Source organism: Hylobates moloch, unplaced genomic scaffold (assembly GCF_009828535.3).
Source record: "Hylobates moloch isolate HMO894 unplaced genomic scaffold, HMol_V3 SCAFFOLD_2, whole genome shotgun sequence".
Classification (NCBI taxonomy): domain Eukaryota; kingdom Metazoa; phylum Chordata; class Mammalia; order Primates; family Hylobatidae; genus Hylobates; species Hylobates moloch.
The window spans coordinates 74,331,285-74,353,144 of record NW_026652277.1 but is presented as its reverse complement, the minus strand read 5'-3'; positions in this window follow the sequence as shown (position 1 = coordinate 74,353,144).

The window sequence follows — 21,860 nt, the reverse complement described above, 5'->3', positions numbered from 1 at the left end:
ACAGATAACATCCCTTAATATGTCAAATCACCTTTTACTCTCTTTACACCCCATTGATTTGCAACAGCCTGAATATAGAACACTATCTTAAACTCTTTATTTTGCATGTTAGAAAAAGACTTATCTCATGGGTAATATACATTTGTTAAGCTCTTCAAAATTTGATGTTTCGAGTAAAATATTATGTTTAGAACTTGACTAAGAAAGGTAATAAATTTTTGATCTTTAATGGAGTAAGATATTTTTGAGACATGAATAAAATAATTACATAAAGCATTCTGTTCTACAGGAAGGTGGGAGAGGTGAAATAATAATAAAAATAATTGTAATTACCACTTGATATTCCTATGAGTTCTTAAAGTTTATTGCACTCTACCTCTGTGATCTCAATTTATGAAAATTATAATTTTGCCCTCATGTGAAAAAACATTCTACTTATTTTTTTTTCTGGTTAAGAGATGCGGGAAAGAGACCCAGAGGCAAATTGGGAACTGCATTTTTGCACTGCCTTTTAAAATCTCATTATTTTACCTGATACTTTTAAACTGATCCATTGTTTCTTTTAAAAAAGACCTCTAACTTTCTACATTTTATTCAAACTTTATTTCTAAGACACTTGTCATTGTTAATGGACTTTTGAAATCTTCAGGGTTTTTTATTGTTTTTACTTATGTAAAATTGTGGGGAAAAAAGTTACTTTACAGTGACTGATCTATGAAGCTTGTCATTTGAGACAGTTCTTTATTTTCTGAAGGTTTTTAAAGTGAATTAACACTTTGATGCCATTACTAAATGTAATAATAGTTTCTTAAAAAAGGTGAATATCTAATATTGTATAACATATATTAAGTAATACATATGTGTAACCTTGATATTTCCTTCAGATATTTTGATTCAAAAGTTCAAAACTGAATTATATCTTAATTGGTAAGCTGCTAAATAAGAAATCCATATTTAGCTGCAATTATATAGGCTAGTCGAATTATGTGTGCTAGGCACATATTCAATGAATAATGCTCTATTTATTGATTTAAAAAATAGAGTAACTCAGTGGTAGTAAATAATAAAGTCTGAGCATGCATACAATTATTTAGTCATTCATTAGTCAACTAAGTCCTGTTTGCTGACCTTATATATGACCCTTTGTTAGAAGTGGGGCCTGTGCTTGGCAGTTAAACATGTTTTTCCTTCCTTTGTGTCATGGGAAGCGCAATAAGAAATACATAGCAGGAGTGCTCACTTGAAGAAAAACCGATAATGCCAGCAAATATCAAAGGAACAATCAGCAAAGCTTAACTAATTGGAAAAACACAAATTCTGAAATTCCATTGTATGTGTCTGTATATCTACCTATATCTATGTCTATCTATATCATCTACATCTACATCTATCTTTATATTCATCCTAGTTATTGATTAATTTTGAAAAATTAAAGTTCTATAGAAGCAAGGGATTACTGTAACTCCCAAGCAAAATAAATGCATATATTTCCAAAGAGCATCAAATGTTTATATGAATGCGTTATCTCAAGTCAAAGAAGCAAGACAATGACATTTCAGGCAATGAGTTGATCTTTAGATACATATCTAATTATTGTCACATTTACAATTTATTCTTAATAAAATAAATAAGTTTACTTTTCTTACAGATAAAATGAAAAAAAGAAACTATGCTATGGTTTAAAGGGGTCACGTTGGAAGCAGCCCTCACCAGACAATCAAACCGGCAGCATGTTGTCTTGCTTTTCCCACCTTGAGAACTATATTTCTATTGTTTATCAGTTACCCAGACTCAGATATTCTGTTACAGCATAACAAACAGGCTAAGACACCTGGCATCAAGATAAACAATGTCTAAATCTTCCAAAATATTTTTAGTTATAATAAGTCACAAGGTTTTTCTTAAGTTCTTTCATTAAAATACTCTTATTATAATGCAAAATATCATTTATCTGCAACAGTTGTTTCAATAATAATGTAGACTTTTCCCTGCAGTCATATCCTTCTGCTGAAGATACCCTAAGGTAATACCTAGCACTTAATCCAGGGGGAATATTTCAGAGAAGTACTGTTGTCCCCCCTTATTTATGGTTTCACCTTCCATGATTTGTTATTCATGGTCTACTGCAGTTCAAAAATATTAAGTGGAAAATTCTAAAAACAATTTATAAGTTTTAAATTACACATGGTTCTGAGTAGTATGATGAAATCTTACACCATCCCTTCCATCCAATCCAGAACATCAGAATATGAATCAACCTTCTGTCCAGTGTCTATGCTATATATGTCATCGGCAGATTAATCACTTAGTAGATTTTTCAGTTATCAGATCAACTGCAGTGGTATCCTGGGATTGTGTTCAAAGTCAACATTAGCCTAATGTTCTATCACAATGCCTACATTATTCACTTCACTTTGTTTAATCGTGTAGGCATTTTATCATCATACATCATCACAAGAAGGGTATTATACAATAAAAAATTTTGAGAGAGGTCACATTCACATAACTATTGTTGTTATAGTTTCTATTACTAGTTGTTGTTGTTAATCTCTTACTGTGCCTAATTTATAAATTAAACTTTATCACATAGATGTATCTGTACAAAACAGTAGAGAGTATATAAGGTTCAGTACTGTATGTTGTTTCAGGGATCCACTGGGGTTGTTGAAACTTATTCCCTGCAGATAAAAGGGGACTACTGTAAATATGTGAACACTCATCTACTTCTCATTAACAGTCTGAGACTGACGACATAAAAACAAACGGAGCTTCTTATATTCATACTGGATAAACATTTTCATTGAGTAGAAGATTTAATAATTCATACTGACTTAAAAATATCTTTATAAAATGTACAGTGAGAAATGTAATACCTCATTTACTGAGGTCGATGAGAAAAATACACTTCTCCAGCCAACCCCTACTGGGACTATTGAGCCAATAGCATCTCAGCAACTCCCTGGGACAAAACTCCCAGTGGGATGGCAACTTGCCGTCTTTGCTGTCTCACAGCCCTCACCCTTGTTATCTCCAGGCTTTGGAGAGTCCACAGGACCAGGAGCTGGTCTAGACCCCTAGCACAAAGCATTCACCTAACGGAAAAGTGGCCAGACTGTTCTCCACACAGGTGCTGGTCCTCACTTTTCCTCACTGGAGAGGAATGCCTGGTTTGGGACGCCAGCATAACCACCCTGGCCCTCACCTGACCACTTCAATCAGAGGTAGCACAGCAGTTAAAGCAACACCCACACAGACAGCTGAGGAAGAATCAGTGTAAGGACTCCAGCAACTCAAATGGCCAGTGTCTTATGTCCTCCAAATGACTACACTAGTTCCACAACACGGGTTCTTAACCAGGCTTCGTTAGCTGAAATGACCGAAACAGAATCCAGAATATGGATAGGAATAAAGATCATCGAGATTCAGGAGAATGGGAAAACCCAATCCAAGGAAACTAAGAATCACAATAAAATGATACAGAAGCTGATGGACTAAATAGCAAGGATAAAAACTTAGCTGATCTGATAGAGCTGAAAAACATACTATAAGAATTTCACAATACAATCATAAGTATTAACAGTAGAATAGACCAAGGTCAGGAAAGGATTCAGAACTTGAAGACTGGTTCTCTGAAACAAGACAGTCAGACAAAAATAAAGAAAAATGAATAAAAAGGAATGAACAAAACCTCTGAGACATATGAGATTATGTAAGGAGGCCAAATCTATAAATAATTGGCATCCCTGAAAGGGACAAGAAGAAAGCAAGTAACTTAGAAAAAAATTACTAAACTTGTTAGAGAGGACAACACTCAAATTCAGGAAATACAGAGAACTTCTGCAAGATAGTCTACAAGAAGATCATCCCGAAGACACAAAAGCATCAGATTTTCATTTTAAAATGAAAAAAAAAAAAAAAAGGCTAAAGGCAACTAAAGAGTAAGGGCTGGTCACATACAAAGGGAACCAACACCATTAGGCTAACAGTGGAATTCTCAGCAGAAACCTTACAAGCCAGAAGATATTGGGGGCCTATATTCAACGTCCTAAAAAAATCTTCAATCAATAATTTTATATCTAGCCAAACTAAGCTTACTCAGCAAAGAAGAAATAAGATTATTTTCAGATAAGCAAATACCAAAAGAGTTCTTTCCATCAGACCCATGTTAAAATAGATCTTGAACAGAGCACTAAATATGAAAAGGAAAGACTATCACAAGCCATTACAAAACACACTTAAGTACACAGTCCAGTGACACTATAAACCAACCACACAAACAAGCCAGCATAATAACCGACTAATAACACAATGACAGGATCAAATCCACACATATCAATACTAATCTTGAATGCAAATGGGCTAAATGCCTTATTTAAAAGGCAGAGAGTGGCAAGCTAGATTAAAAAGCAAAACTAAATTGTATGCTGTCTTCAAAAGACCTATCTGACATGCAAGGACATCCATAGCCTCAAAATAAAGGGATGGAGGAAAATTTACCAAGCAAACAGAAATAAGAAAAAAACAGAAGCTGCAATCCTAATTTCAGAAAAAACAGACTTCAAACAAAGATCAAAAAATATAAAGAAGGGCATTACATAGTATTAAAAGGGTTCAATTCAACAAGAAGATCTAACTGTTTTTTATATACATCCAACAATCCAACACAGGGGCACTCAGATTCATAAAGCAAATTCTTAGAGACAACAAAATAATAGTGGGAGACTTCAACAAACCACTTACAGTATTAGACAGATCATTGAGGCAGAAAATTAACCAAGCTATTCAGGACCTGAACTCAACATCGGACAAAATGGATCTGATAGACCTCTACAGAACTCTCCACTCCCAAACAAGAGAATATGCATTATTTTAATCTCTATATGGCACATACTCTAAAATCAAATCAACCACACAATTGGACATGAAACAATCTTTGGCAAATGCATAAAATGCATAAAAACCAAAATCATACAAAACACACTCTTGGACCACAATGGAATAAAAAATAGAAATTAAGATTTAAAAAAATCACTCAAAACCATGCAGTTGGCTGGGCATGGTGGTTCATGCCTGTAATCCCAGCACTTTAGGAAGCTGAGGCAGATACATCACCTGAGGTCAGGAGTTTTACAGCAGCTTGGCCAATATGGTGAAACCCGTCTCTACTAAAAACACAAACATTAGCCTGGTGTGGTGGCAGGCACCTGTAATCTCAGCTACTTGGGAGGCTGAGGCTGGAGAGTTGCTTGGACCTGGGAGGTGGAGATTGCAGTGAGCCAAGGTCATGCCATTGCACTCCAGCCTGGAGGACAAGAGTGAATCTCTGTCTCAAAAACAAAACATACAATCACATGCAAATTAAACAACCTGCTATTGAATGACTTTTGGGTAAATCATGAAATTAAGGAAGAAATCAAGAAGTTATTAGGGACTAATGAGAACAAAGATACAACTTACCAGAATCTCTGGAACACAGCTAAGGCAGTGATAAGAGGGAAATTCATAGCACTAACTGACTATATCAAAATTTTAGAAAGATCTCAAATTAGCAATCTAACATCACAACTAAAATTACTAGAGAAGCAAGAGCAAACCAACTCCAAATCGAACAGATGACAAGAAATAACTAAAATCAGAGCTAACCTGAAGGAGATAGAGATCCAAGAAACCATTCAAAACATCAACAAATTCAAGTTGTTTTTTGGAAAAAAAAAAAAAAAGAGGCCAGTAGCTAGATTAATAGAGAAGAAAAGAGAGAAAATCCAAGTAAATGCAGTAAGAAGAAAGCAAGGGGATGTTACCCCTGACTCCACAGAAATAAAAATAACCACCAGAGGCTACTGCAAACACCTCTATGCACACAAACCAGAAAACCTGGAATTGATGGATAAATTTCTGGACGCATACATCTTCCTAAGACTGAACCATGAAGAAATTCATTTGTTTATCCGTTAAAGAGCTCCAAAATTGAATTAGTAATAAATAGCCTACCAACCAAAATAAAGCACAGGACCAGATGGATTCATAGCAAAACTCTACCATAAGTACAAAGAAGAGTTAGTATCATTCCTACTAAATCTATTCCAAAAAATTGAGGAAGGGGAACCCCTCTTCAACTCATTCTGTGAAGCCAGCATCATCCTCATACAAAAACCTGTCAGTGACATAAAAACAACAACAAAAAAACTTCAAGCCAATATCTGTAATGAACATCGATGCAAAAATCCTCAACAAAATACTTGCAAACTGAATGCAGCAGTATATCAGAAAGCTAATCCATCATGAAGCGGTAGACTTTTCCCCTGGTATGCAAGGTTGGTTCAACATATGAAAATCAACAAATGTGATTCATCACATAAACAGATTAAAGACAAAAACACATGACTATCTCAACTGATTCAGAGAAGGCTTTAGATAAAATTCAAAATGGATTTATGTTAAAAACTCTCAATATAATAGGCATTGAAGGAACATACTTCAAAGTAGTAGGAGCTATCTATGACAAACCTGCAGCCAACTTCATACTGAATGGGCAAAACTGGAAGCATTTCCCTTGAAAACCAGCACAAGGCAAGGATGCCCTCTCTCACCACTCCTATTCAACAAAGTATTGGAAATCCTGACCAGAAATATCAGTCAACAGAAGGAAGTAAAGGGCATCCAAATAGGAAGAGAGGAAGTCAAACTATCCCTGTTTGAAGATGACACAATCCTATACCTAGAAAATCCCATAGTCTCAGCTCATAAGCTCCTTCAGCTGATAAACAACTTCCGCAAAGTGTTAGGATACAAAATTAGTGTACAAAAGTTACTAGCATTTTTATATACCAACAACAGTGAAGCTGAGATCCAAATCAGGAATCCAATCCCAATCCCAATTGCCAAAAAGAATAAAATAACTAGGAATACAGGTAACCAGGGAGGTGAATGATCTCTACAATAGGAGTTACAAAACACTGCTTAAATAAATCAGAGAAGATACAAACAAATGAAAAAAAACATCCCACGCTCATGGATCACAAAAAGCAATATTATTAAAATGGCCATATTTCCCAAAATGATTTATAGATTCAATACTGTGCCCATCAAACTACCAATTACATTCTTTACAGAACTATAAAAAACCTCTTATAATTAACATAGAATAAAAAATAGAGGCTGAATAACCAAGGCAATTCTAAGCAAAATTGACAAAGTGGGAGGCATCATTTTACCTGACTTCAAACTATAACACAAGGCTACAGTAACCAAAACAGCATGGTACTGGTGCAAAAACATACATAGATACGTAGACCAATGGAACAGAATAGACAGCCCAGAAATAAGGCCGCAGATATGCAACCATATGATCATTGACAAAGTTAACAAAAACAACCAATGGGGAAAGGAGTCCCTACTAAATACATAGTGCTGAGACAACTGGCAAGCCATGTGCAAAAGACTAAATCTGGATCCCTTTCTTACACTGTATACCAAAATCAACTCAAGATCAATTAAAGACTTAAATGTAAAACTCAAAACTATAATTAAACATAATAGTTTCTGCACAGCAAAAGAAACTATCAACAGAATAAAAACAACCCACATACTGGGAGAACATATTTGCAAATTATGCATATGACAAAGGTCTAATATCCAGCATATGTAATGAATTTAAACACATTTATAAGAAAGAAGCAAACAACCTCATTAAAAAATGGGCAAAGGACTTGAGCAGACTCTTCTCAAAAGAAGACATATGTGCAACCAAAGAAACATATGAGAAGTTTAATATCACAGTATTAGAGAATTAAAAATCAGAACCACAATGAGATACCATCTCACACCAGTCAGAATGACTATTATGAAAATATGCTGGTAAGGTTATGGAGAAAAGGGAACACTCATACATTGTTGGTGGGAGTGTAAACTAGCTCAACCATTGGGGAAAGCAGTGTGGCAATTTCTCAAAGATCTAAAAACAGAACTACCATTTGACCCAGCAGTCCCACTACTGGGTAAATATCCAAAGAACATAAATAATCTTACGATAAAGACACATTCACATGTGTATTCATTGCAGCATTGTTCACAATGTCTCAGATATGAAATCAACCTAAATGCCCGCCAATGATAGACTGGATAAATAAAATACAGTACATATACACCATGGAATACTATGCAGCCATAAAAGAGAACAAGGTTATGTCCTTTGCAGGAACATGTATAAAACTGGAGACTAGCCGAGCACGGTGGCTCACACTTGTAAACTTTGGGAGGCCGAGGTGGGTGGATCACCTGAGGTTAGGAGTTCGAGACCAGCCTGGCCAACATGGTGAAACCCTGTCTCTACTAAAAATACAAAAATTAGCTGGGCATGGTGGCAAGCACCTGTAATCCCAGCTACTTGGGAGGCTGAGATGAGAGAATCACTTGAACCCAGGAGGCAGAAATTGCAGTGAGCCGAGATCCCAACAGTGCATTCCAGCCTGAGTGACAAGAATAAAACTCTGTCTCAAAAACAATGACAACAACAACACAAACTGGAGACCATCATCCTTAACAAACTAACACAGGAACAGAAAACAAAATACCACCTGTTCTCATTTAAAAGTGAGAGATAAATGATGAGAACACATGAAAAATGGGGAACAACAGACACTGTTGCCTTCTTGAAAGTGGAGGTTGGGAGGAGAGAGAGGAAAAGAAAAAATAATTATTTGGTACTAGGTGTAGTACCTGGGTGACAAAATAATCTGTATAACAAACTCCCATGACACAATTTTACCTATACAACAACCTGCAATGTATTCCTGAACCTAAAATAAAGTTTGATAAAAAAAATAAAGAATAGAAAGAAAAGTCAGAGACAGCATTGAATCTGAAGGTCTTATGGGAGTCATATTTGCATAACTGCTTTTGCCCCAGAATCTGCTACTAACTTTGTTGTTTGGGGCAAGTCACAGCCACTTGAGCTTTAATTCTACCTTCTTAAAATGGGAGTATAATACTCTATCTCCTTCGCCAAGTCCTTGAGTTTCTTCACTGTAATCGTGAAAGAAGTCAGAGAGCACTGTGGTTTCGAGCTTAAACTTGCATCCTATCTCTTTCATTTTCTGTCTATCAGTGGCACTTCTCTTGACTTTGAAGCGTCAAAGGTTCTCTGTGCTGCAGATTCTTCATCTTTAAAATAAAAATGATATCCCATAAAAAACTAATTTTCTGAAACAATATGAAACAAAGCCTATTTATAGAATTTCAACCAATTAATATTTTATGCCAAATTAGTAACATTTACATTTGTATCATCTATATAAAGTTTTATACAAGCCTTACTTTTTCCTTGTGTTTATCTCATACATAAGAGGATTTTGTTTTCTTCTCTAGAGACATATATATTTTTGTGATTTTTATTTTATTACTATTTTGTGTGGGTAGTTCGATGTATGAAGAGATACTGAAAACTACAATGTAAACTCCCATTAAATATTTTCCTTAAATATATGATAAAGCAATATCTCTTTATGGACAGGGACTTATAAAAAATTTTTCGGACTCTATTTTAAAAAAATCTATAGCATGGAAGAAATCTTTGCTCCTAAACATAATCAAAGCTGAATTTTATGTTCTCTACAGAAGGCAAAATGGATATATTGATATAATGCAGGGCTTCCACAAACTGCTTAATGTTTATTTGGATAATTACATACATAGATATATAAAAAAGATGTATGTATAAATAAATGAATGAATGCAGTGATATGACAGAGCTAAGTTGTATGAGCTCACAGGCGCCTACTATGAAATACTTAGGAAATTTTTACAATGGTTATTAAATAAAGAGTTTTTACATGTGAAATTTTGTGTTACAATCAAATAAATTATATTAAAAGAAATAACAAATACTAAAAAGTTACCACTTCTTCCTAATTATTTCACTAAATTTAATTATTGTACATGACTTTGAGGTTACATATGCCTATTGCATCTGTACAGTAGAAATGCTATAGAATCACATGTGTATTTCTTTCTAACTCTGTTCAATGATACCCAATTTTTACCTTAAAACGGACCATGATGAGAGTATTTATGCAATGGAAAGTGACACATTTCAATTTTTGATTTATTGTTTTTTTGATTGTTGAAACAAAAACTGCTACTATGAGCATTTTTGTGCATGTCAGATGTGAACAGGTGTAAACATTGCTATAGGGTACTTAAGCAGGAGTAAAATTGGTGGGTCAGAATTATGCATCTTTTCTTATTTCCTAATTAACACCTATAAGTTTTCCATTTTGTTTTTTCAGTTCCAACTGTCAATATATGTGAGTTCCTTGCCTCAGGATACTTCCCAACTTACATCAGACATAAATTATAATAGCATGTCATGATTTAACTTGTGTTTCCTTGATATATATTTCAAAACTGATAAACTAAATTTATCTAAAAATTAATCCCTTAAAATATAATATAGACAAGTCATTTAATGAGTGAGAATATGGTCAGAAAAGCAAAATATGTCTGTTCTAGGTCTACCCTAGAACAAGGTTTATCATAGGAAATTAGAGATAATAAAACTGTCGTTAAGTCAAGGGGAGCTTAAATCACAGAAAGATGTCAGAAATTGGTGATTCACAGGAGATCGCCTGGAAGCCACAGTGAATTTCAGCAATATAGTATATATGGATTTTATGTGTACAGTTTGAACACATCACATTATAGGTTAAATTTTATCACTACTCACTTCAAAAACCTTGAATGGCTTCTGATTTTATTTAGAGCCAGATTAAATCAATGGTATTTAGGATATGCTTTAAAGCATTACAGACTGTGTGGTTAATTCTTCTAATACAAAAATAAATAAATTTAAGCTTTTTAAAAAAAGGTCAAAGCATTGAATATTGAGCTCTATAGTTAAAACAATTTCAACTCCATTACAAAAAACAGTTTAGATATGAAAATGGTATGTTCCTTTGCTTTATATTTGCTTTTTGAAGCAGTCTGGTAGGACTTTTATTAGCCAATATTCCAACCATCATTATGAAGAGAATGAGAAAGATTAACCATTAGAGGGAAAGAGAGTAACTCTAATTAAAACATTATTCTCACTACAGGCAAGAGATGTTTTAATAAAGCAGCTCACACAATAAATACACTTTTAATGACTGCAAAGTAAGGTCATGTTTGCCTACTATGAGGGTGATAGCTGCTATGGTTAAGAAATTGCTGCCACTACAGAGATTTTTCAGCAACTTTCTTGGAAGCTTGAGTAAATCTCAGCAACTGAATTGTGCATTGTTACCAATTTTAGCAGTCTGCTGTGCCAGTGCTGTTGATTGAAAACACCAAGAATCCAAAAACCTTGATTCTGCTCAAATTTGCCTGTAACTTCCTTCACAGAAGAAGGTTTCTTCTTCACTTCCTTTTCTTTCAGTGTCATTGAGATATCTTGGAATAGTTCTTAATGCAAACCACATGGAGAAATGTATTCTGAGCAAGTTTCCAGTTTCCCACCTATAATGCATGCAACTGTATAGCAGTGATGCTGTGCAATTTTCTGGTCAATGCAGAGTTCTTACACATTCTTTCATCTATGTTTAAACCTCTGAGCAACAATAATAATAAAACAACCAATGCTTTCAGTGAATACAGTAAATGTATATCTTGTACAATAGGAAACATACCCATGCCTTCTTCTAAAAGATAGAATGTATGTCTCATAAATTACTGCATTCATTTCTAGTTGATTATGAATACTTTTCATTTGGATGAACATAATGATTGCTATATTGATATTAAGGAAAATAAATTTGAACAGCTGATCAAGATGGTACCTGCCAGATCTTTCCAATATACAAGCACAATTTTCCTTTTGTGATTAGGTAATTTATCTTTGCAGAGATGCTTTTCGACACCATTAATATTCTAATTCCGAAAAAGTGTCATTCAATAATTTTAGCACACATTGATATTCCTCACATGAAACATTGATTGCAGGGAAGGTTTCAAACAGTGATTGTGCAATTACATTATTATTGTCTCACTAATTACCTAGAGTTATCCTGTAAAGAAGGGTTGTTATTACTTTTCACTTTTCTCATTTCTCTAAAAGATTTTTTAAAAATTCATTGTTTTATAGTCAATTATGATCACCATTTTGTTGATTACAGGTCAAATTTGACCACTGAAAGCCCATTTATTCATAATATTTTTATCATTTTGAAATGATGCTAGTAGTCCCAAGATACTTCTAAAAACAGTATTTCCCACCTGGTGCTTACCCTCTATCAGAACTTGAAAAGAAATTATTTTCTTCAAAGAAGACTTGCATTCCATTAGTGAGCATGAACAAGGGTAATTTAAATGTATATTCTGATTACTCAGTGAGCAGTTTGTAATTAGAATGAGATTAGCTATATATGCTCTTCCTATAAAGCAACATAATCACATGCACACATACATAACACTTTATACTACTATTTGTGCTTCAAATTTAATACTACAACTTTTCCTGGCCTGTTTTATTCAATAATTATATCTCTTACAGTGACAATCATACTTCTTAAAATATCAGTATATTTGCTCATGTTTTTTCATATAATATTTTACAAAACAGCTTTAAATTGCATTATCAATATTACTGGTAACAAAATTATGAGTAACATTTAATATTTTTTATTATTTTTATGTGTTGTATAGGTGAATTATTTTGTTTTTTTGTGTTCAATTTAACAGGATTTTTCCTACTTACTTTACATTGTTTTTATATGTAAACCTTTACTTATTCAAAATATAAAAATTGAAAAACATATTCCCAGAGAATTTTACTCCTCTCCATACTTGCTCCAAGCTACTTTCATTGCTGCCTCTATTACCATTGCAATTTACTTTTGCAAATATAAGTATGTGTATACATGTAAGTCTGTTTTTACACACATACCCATATATTAAAAAAATTCTTATTTTTATTATTTTATTAAGATAATAAGAAAACCATCTTATTAAGATGTCACAACCAAGATTGTGATATTATTAATATTCCTTGAAGTGGAATAAATTAGTCGATAACAAATGTGATATACATATATATGTGTGTGTATATAAAAATTATATAAATGCATACATATTTATTAGATCTTGCTAAAGCCCCCTTCCATAGGGATATCATCTGATTCTCTTATTATAAATATGAGGATGGAACTGTTTTCTCAAGGCTTGTTAACACAGTCTTTGGTCTATTTCTTAAATATTTTTCAATTTTTTTATTTAAATGCTCAACATTAGTCTTTCATAAGATATATTCGTATTTACTTACAATATTGATTAACTGGATAATAGGAGGACATTTCAGAGTTGTTTTAGATGGAATCTACACATTAGAAAGAATCTGAGCTTTGAGATTCTAGACATTCTAATCATAAAATAAAGGAAGATTGGTAATTTAAAGGTTTGTCTACCTTCATTCTAGGCCAACACTTTGAAATGCACTGTAAATAAAAGAACCACAATTTTTAATTAGAAATTTCCTACGAATCTGGAAGGCTAAAGGTCTTCCATACCTGAATGATTCTAACCAGTTCTGGATAATCAATCTAATATTGCATCCAAAGACATTCAATTGCATTATGATTCATGAAGAAGCTACAAAGAGAAATCACTTTCACTGAATTTAACTTATATAAATAGTAAAGCATGACAGGTCAGGATGTAAAATGTCATGTCAATGTAATATCTATGATTTAATCTTCTGTACAAAAGAAAATGCCACTGAGTTTCTACCTAACATTTATTTTGAAAAAAAAAAAAGTATTTGGTACATTCAGAGCATTGGTCTGTTCAATATATTTTAAAAGCTGTTGCATAAATGCTTTTTATTAAGGTGAAGTACCTAATAAATATGTTTTATTTAGAAAAATAACATAATATTAAGAAGTATTTAAGTTAGGTTAACCTCTATACCTGCACAATTTCATGTAGAGTGTGTGTGTGTGTGTGTGTGTGTGTGTGTGTATTAAAAGTTTTCAGATGCAGTGATCTTGCTTATATCATCAACAGACATCTCATGATTCTTTATAAATGTGATAGAAGTCCAATATCAGGAAAGAAAATGCATACGCACAAGCTCAGACGTTTTAAGAAATAATATCCAACATTTGCAAAGTTAAGTATATTAATATTCTTATACTCCTTTCTGTTATATTTGGTTTTTCAATGGATAGTCTCATAATGGCTAAACTTTTAAAACATGCCAGAAAGTACTATTTGGTTTGGGCTAGGAAAATTAAGTGGAGTAACAAGGATTACATGAAAGTTTTTTCAACAAAAATATACTACATGGTTACAGAATAAACTGATTAAAACAAACTATATATAAAGTTTTGTTAAGAATTTAGGCAAATATTGTTTCATGTAACAGTAAAAAATGTTTTATATCATCTGTAAAATGTAAATATGATTTCTCAATTGGGCAAGTACAATTTATTTTTGTCTGTTAGTTTTCTAGGTGATGTTTAGGACAAGCACTATAGGCCTTGTTTTCCTCTTCTGAGTCTCAATAAATTCACTTTTATTTAGCTGGAACTTATAGCTAGATCTTTGAAAGCCAACCATTTGTAGCCAATAACAAATATCCTATAAAGATTACATGCAAGGAACTGGAAAATCTACAGTAAAGAAGCTTAAAAGTTTATTTCAAATGCAGAAGTCTATCACACAAAACTTAAAGAGACACTGAAATCAGAATTGAGTAAAAAGAGACAGAAAATCTGTTTTGAATCAAAGAATAAAACTCACTGAGTTTTGCTTTAGCATGTGAATTACCTTTAAACAGTCTTGCCACACACACACACACACACACATATGCACACATATATAGACATACACACATTAGTTGTATAATGTGTGCATATACATTATATACACATAATATTATATATTCATATCATTCACTTTTATAAGAGAGATAGTAATCAGGTCTAATCAAGCATTAACTTTAAGAAACTACCTGTACACTCCATATGCTTCTATCATCACAAAATAAAACCGTCACTTATTGGCTAACTGCAAAGTTAAGTTGGTAAAATTGTCACTTTACCATCTAAGATTTAATATAGACATTGATTACTGGATAAAACAACTAGTGCTTCTTCTATGTTGTCCTTTGACCATTAGTCAAGCCAGCTTTATTAGATGTGGGGTAAATCTTCATGCTGTCAGTGTTCAAATATGAGAAGCAGAATGGCAATCCAGGCAGCAAAAAAAAGGTAGTCTGAAATATTACTGAGAAAATTAGATATGACATAAGTAAAAGTCAGTAAAGGGAACAGAAATCAGTATTGTGTTGCTTTATTAAATGGAATGAAAGCCACAGAGAGACAGTCACCAAACCAAGGGAAAATTGGTGTCGTTATTTCCACAAAGTTTGTAGGGAAATTGACTTTCCACAATGGCACAGATAGATATCAGTAGAGTAAATCCAGTGTTGGGATATGTAAAGGAACCTATTTTAATTTTCTTTTATTTTATTTCTCATTCAATATTTTGGACATTTAGGTTCTTAATATAATCACTTCTTTATATTAAATATGATACGAATTATCTATATGCATATTTATACCTATATAATACCGAGAGGTATGCACATATATCCATGCACAGTTATAAAATTATTGTGTCTACAAGCACATGGCATTTTCTTTCTTTCAGATTTACCATACTAGAATTTTGTGAATTGTTTAGCAGAAATATTATAATGGGCAGAAATTTTATAATGCAATTTTCATCTTAAAATCTCTATATGAGAATATGCTGTAAGTGAGTGGTTGGAATGTATAGCTAGATCTTTGAAAGCCAAATATTTATTTGGAACTTGGAGTTAGATCTTTGAACACCAGTTATTCGTAGCCAATAGCAAATATCCTATTGAGATCATGTATATGTGTGTGTACATGTTTGAAATACACATAGTACTAATAAAAGTGTGGCAGTGTAGAGAATTGCATAGGATGTTTACCCAGCCTATTTAAATTACGGAGAAAAATCCATTAATACTATGCTTTTAAAAGTTAAATATAAAGATGCATGTAAGATACATTTGTTAATGTTGGTGGCATCTAACATCAAAATTCTTACTGTGTATTTCAAGATTTATTATCCTTCATTCCTATAAATAACTCTCAACTCCTATGACCCACAGCATTCTGCCACCTTCCACTACTAGGCAGAACTTCAGCATATAAGCAAGAAGAAAAAGAAAGAGTGAATTATTTACTCAAAAAGACTGAAACCTGTTTGTAGAATATTTCATTTGTGATATTTTTTATACTTTTATGCCTCATAAAAGACCATGAGATTTAGTGGATGGGTCACTGCGTTTAATATCAAGGAACCTGAGTTGAATGACTCCAATGCAAACTAAGTATATAATACCAAGCACCAGTTTACAATAATTACTGAATTTTGACTCACTGTGATAGGTATTAGAAATATCATTTAAAACCAGTCTAATGGTGCCAAGAGTAACTTTAGCTTTGCATTTACCATCTTTAAAATAGTCTAGTTTCTTTCTGTCCCAATATACTATAAGTATTGTCTAAAATTTTTGCTCTAAAACACAATTAAAATTAATTAGTATCTCTCATTCAATATTTGAATAAATCAAAAAATAAAATATATTAAATACCAAGTAAAATTTTAAGATATAATCAATCATATTTTGGCAATATGAACTCATCTTGATCTGCCTTCCAAATTGTTTATAGTGTATCATTGGCTAATGTGTGCTCAGATACTAACACTTATTGATCCACCCACAGCTGGTAACACTCCACTCTCTGTTTATGGCTAATTGCCTCATCTACTCTCTTTAAAATGGCATGGTAAGTTAGAGTAATGGCCTCAAACACTATTATATCATTTGTTTAAACGACCCTAGACAGACAATTAATACCGTTCTCCACAGGTCAAAATCTACAGCTCATAATGAAGCGTAGAAATCTATAACTCCACCCAAGGGCACCTCTCAGGAGTTCAAATCTGTTCACTCAGGCAACTAAAAAGGTCTCATAATCTTTTATTGCACTACTTTTAATATCTGCACTGAAGCACAAAAGGCTTCTTGCTTCCATGCATTTGATTCTCATACTGTCAAGTCATATATTGCTTCACTATAATTTATACTTTGGAACATATATCCATGTCACTTATATATACTAAAGTGAATGTATTAATGAATACTGTTTTAATGCATTTCTTTATAAACATTTAAATTTTTAGAAAGTATTAATATATTCTATGATTATAACTTAAATGATATAAAAATAAAGGATAATTTACTTAAAGAGAAGGCTTATAAACAAAATATCAAATTTAAATTTAGGAATTTCATCTTACAAAAATATCTTCAGCTTAGTACTAAATAGGATAAAATGTTAATAAAATATATTTACTTTTTATCAAATTCCTGATAATATGGTGAACGAGAGTTTTAAAGAATAAAATTTGACAGAAATGGTTATTTCTAAATTATTCACCATCATGCATTAGAGAAATATTTCCACAACTTTTGTCTCATAATTTTCACCATGAGAGAAGAATTTCACTCTGACCCATTTATGTTGGATGTGTTTAATGGTCAGTTTATACAGTATAACAAATAACCATAGTTTCTGTGTTTGGATGTGCATAAGAATAACTAAATCGCTTCTTGCAAGCGAATCATTCAGTGGCCACAGAGAAGACTCAAGGCAGAAGATGAGAGATATGTACAATAAATTGTAACTGAGTTAAGGTGCTGTCAGTTTAAAAGTGTATCCACCAGTTGTCATAGCTCTGGCTACAGAAAAAATAAAAATAAATAAATTAAAAAAAAAACCCAGAGGATGTCAAGAGGTGTCTGAAATATCCCCTACAAACAAAAATAAGCTTGCAATTTGCACTAAACACAATAAATCACACAGTTCTTTTGTAAGAAATGCTGTTGTTTTGTAAGAAAAACGCTACCCTTATAGGAAAGGTAACAGTTCTGGCTACATTCCCCACTAGAGGAATTTGTCACAAGGCTATCACTTCTCCCATGTTTATTTTAGATTCTCTTTTCTTGTGGCTAGGTGACTAGATTTTTCTCTCAAAACATTAGATCCTTGAGTCATTTTTCTCTTGTAAGGTCAGAGTTCATAAAATTGGCCATTCACAATTACTACTGGACATGAAAGCACCAACAGACATCTTATGAAATCCCTTGTCTTTCACTTATGTGTTCCTTTTTTATTTAGTAAGAGCAAACCCGTCTCTTATTCTTTATGAAGATCGGTGCCCCCTAGTACTATGGTAAATCCTTTCTTAGTCTGATTCACTAGCATAAGAAGATACAGAAGATCAAGTTTAGTCAAAACCTCAGATCAAATAAAATATTTACTATGCCACTTGATAGGCATACTACTGCCTCCTCCTGTCTTGAGATTCAAGGCTTCGAGCCTTGAACATAAGGTTGATGGAATGGGAAACACAATCTTCACAGATGAGTTGCTGCCAAGTGATGGTGAAAAGGTGTAATGTTATTTTTTGGTCTTGGTTTCCAGACTCACTTATTCTAATTATTCCTCACCACAAATCAGCAATTGGTTTGCTGCATTTCCCACTCCTTGATTGACAGAGCCTCAGTCTCACATTACCTTGTCCCCCAGTTAGCAATTTACTTGAGATTGTATTAGGCAAACCTCTGATATGTTTCCAATTTGCATATCACTTGTATGTATCTTCCACTGTAAGGCAGATTCGTTGTTTTGTGTTGATGAAGGATCTCCTTTCAATAAGTAAGAATCAGTTTCTGTAGTCTGGAATAGACTCCTTATGACAATATTATTCATTATGGTTACTTCTAATTACTTCATACGTGCTGGAAATTTAGACTGAAATCACACCCAGGAGCTGATGTAGAGTTTTTCTATACTCTGAGCTCCCCTCAAAACTGGCCACATTCTGGGTCATCTGATTAACAGAGGAATGCCAAGTTTACAAGAGTGCTATATTCTATCTTCAGAATGCAAAAAAGTCCATTGAACACTGTGTCTATTTTTAATTTGGAGGGTTGGAAACTGCAACAACTCTTTCTTAATTTTATAGAATATGTCTACCATGCTCTCAGTCAATGGGCTGCTAAACAGTTTATCTGGATAGCATAACCAAAATTTCTGCGGGGTTCATTTCACACCTTCAGCTGCACATGTCTTACTAGGGTAACCAGGGCACCTGCTACTTCCTCCTCATGTGGTTCATTTAGCATAATGTGATTAATAAAATTGAACCATCATGATGTCTATGAAATATCAAGAATGTCAAGATCCTTTAGGCCTATAATTTAACCAAAAAAATTGCAATTAAAAGCTTTGGGAAAATATAGTGAATATGTATTTCTGTCTTTCATACATAAAATATTTTAATTGTCTTTAATGACAGATATGGAGAAAAATGCATTGCCATGATGTATAGCCACATAACAAATCCCATAAGCTCTTTTAATAAGGTCCATGAAGATACTACACCTTACATAATGGCTGGCATTGGAAATGATTAATTTCATAGTACTTATCCATTATCCCCCAAGACCCATCTGCTTATTTTGAAAACCGCAATGGTGAATATCATGGAGAGCACCATCACATAATGTTTTTGATGCTAGTGCTAATCTCTGCAGGTACATTTGGGTACAATATTAATATTATTTTCTATCTTAGAAAGTGTGTGTGTGTGTTGGGGTGGGGACGTTATACTTGGTTCTTCCTACCATATATACTATTTAGTGATAGCAGCCAACTCTATCATTTCTAATTATGCATTATGAGACAATGAAGTAAACAGAGAGTGGGTCCACGGATCATTGTAACCACTTGAGAGGGATATGGGCCGTAATTCCATATATCGCTTGAACTCCATAAATTCATCTCTAGATGGCGCACCATTATGGTATTTTGTGGATCCCATGGTGCCATTTTGACCTCAAAACCTACCTAATACTAACAGCCTTGAAAGGTAAAGTTATTCATCTGCTTCTACTCTTTTGGTTAATAGCAATAGATCATTTTAGGAAAGTATTGGGAAAATCCCTGTCTCAGATATTTACTATAGCATTTCAGGGGTTTTGGAATATATTTTCTTTATTTGACTTAGATTTGAAAACTAGTTAGGGAATGTGATTGTAGCAGCTGGTGCCAGTCTTCTACTCTCAGCTCTCAGTTTTCAATTCTCCATAAATGAGTAGAGAACTAGTAGAAGTAAGTTGCACCTAGGGAGACCACGGTCTTTTAGCATTACCACTGATCCCTGTATGTCGTCACCCAGGGTGCCACTCCAGCCTTGTTGCCCATTAAAGTTATTACACTCTTCTTATTTTGTCAGTTAATTGGAACTCTAAGGTTTCCCAAATTTCAGAATCCTTATTAATTCCAATGAAATTAGGGAGAATGTTTCCAAGTTGACATCTCCTACTGTTAACTTTGGTTTACAAAAGCAACCAGCACCGAGCTTTTCAAACTTGCTGGTGCTCCCCACCTGTGCATTCTTTTCATAAAAAATAATGTTTATTCTTATTTGTTACTTTTCTTTCATTGAAAGGTCTCTTCTGGATCCTCCTGGGGAACATAATTAGGTGGTAAATTTTGTGGTCTCCCTTAGAAGTGTGTTTCAGAGCTACCTGATCCCTGCCCCATTGACTATAACAATTCGTATTTCCAAACTTCATGTAGCTATAGCTAGAGCATTTTAAAAGAGTCCAGAGCATCTTTCTCAAGACATTATGTATAAAATATGGGTAAACACTCTCATTTCAGTAAACTATCCCCTACCAAGTTCTATAGTTTTCTCTCCCTGGATCAACCCTTTCAAAATCCACTCCCAACATAATGTGAGGCATATACTGGCTTTGGCTGAAAATTTTGCAGGGCTTTTACTTGAAGGGTAGCTGATTTCTTCTTCCTCTATTGAGAGTAAAGAAGTTGTTTCTGCTTTTTTAAAAGTCTAAAGGAAACTTGTATCTTCAAGATTCTCAGGCTCTTCCACTTAATTATCACTGGAGATTCTAAAGTCCTCAGCTCGCAGGCTTTCCCTATCCAGGAGTTTGTTGAGGAGAGCTCCTGAGATTCCATATTCTGTCCTGTTTGTATCTTTTAGATACCTTTAGGATTACATCTTGGCTTGATTTCCAGGAGAGTCTTCCATCTGCTTACAGTAGGTTGGGTCTTTTTAAATACTCCCACTGAGGTATTTTTACTTTGACAATATGCTTTGACTTCGTACTGGCTAATTTGAGATTTTTTTTTTTTATCACTGACTGCAGAGTGACCCTGTCCCTCTGTGCAACTGGAGTTTAATTTTCCTGAGGCCACTATTGTTTTGTGTTGATGAAGGATCCCCTTGTAGAGTGAGTTTTAGAATTGTCTGAGACATGAAAGAAGGGTACAATAATTCACGAGCTTCTATTTCCCATTGGAGTGTCAGCTCCCTTACATTTCCAGATTAGCCCCTTTCTCAGGCTAATCTGTGCACAACTGGTTGTCTCAGCATTTTCACTAAAAATATGGGCCCAGGGTATATAAGGCAAAGTAATGTGTATATATAGCATTCTCTATACCAAGTGTTAAACTTCGGTTATTATTTAAAATATTCATAGTATTATAATAATGATACTTAAAGACAAATAACAAATGAACAACATGATATTTCCTAGCCATGGGGAAAGGCATAGAAAATCAACAAAGAAGATGAATATTGAGGTTTATCTTTTTATTCTGAAATAAGTGCCCTTCTTAATTTGGCAATCAAATCACTCATTGTGATGATATAGTATGGAAAAACTCACATTCAACTAATTTTTCCCAACAGTTTGT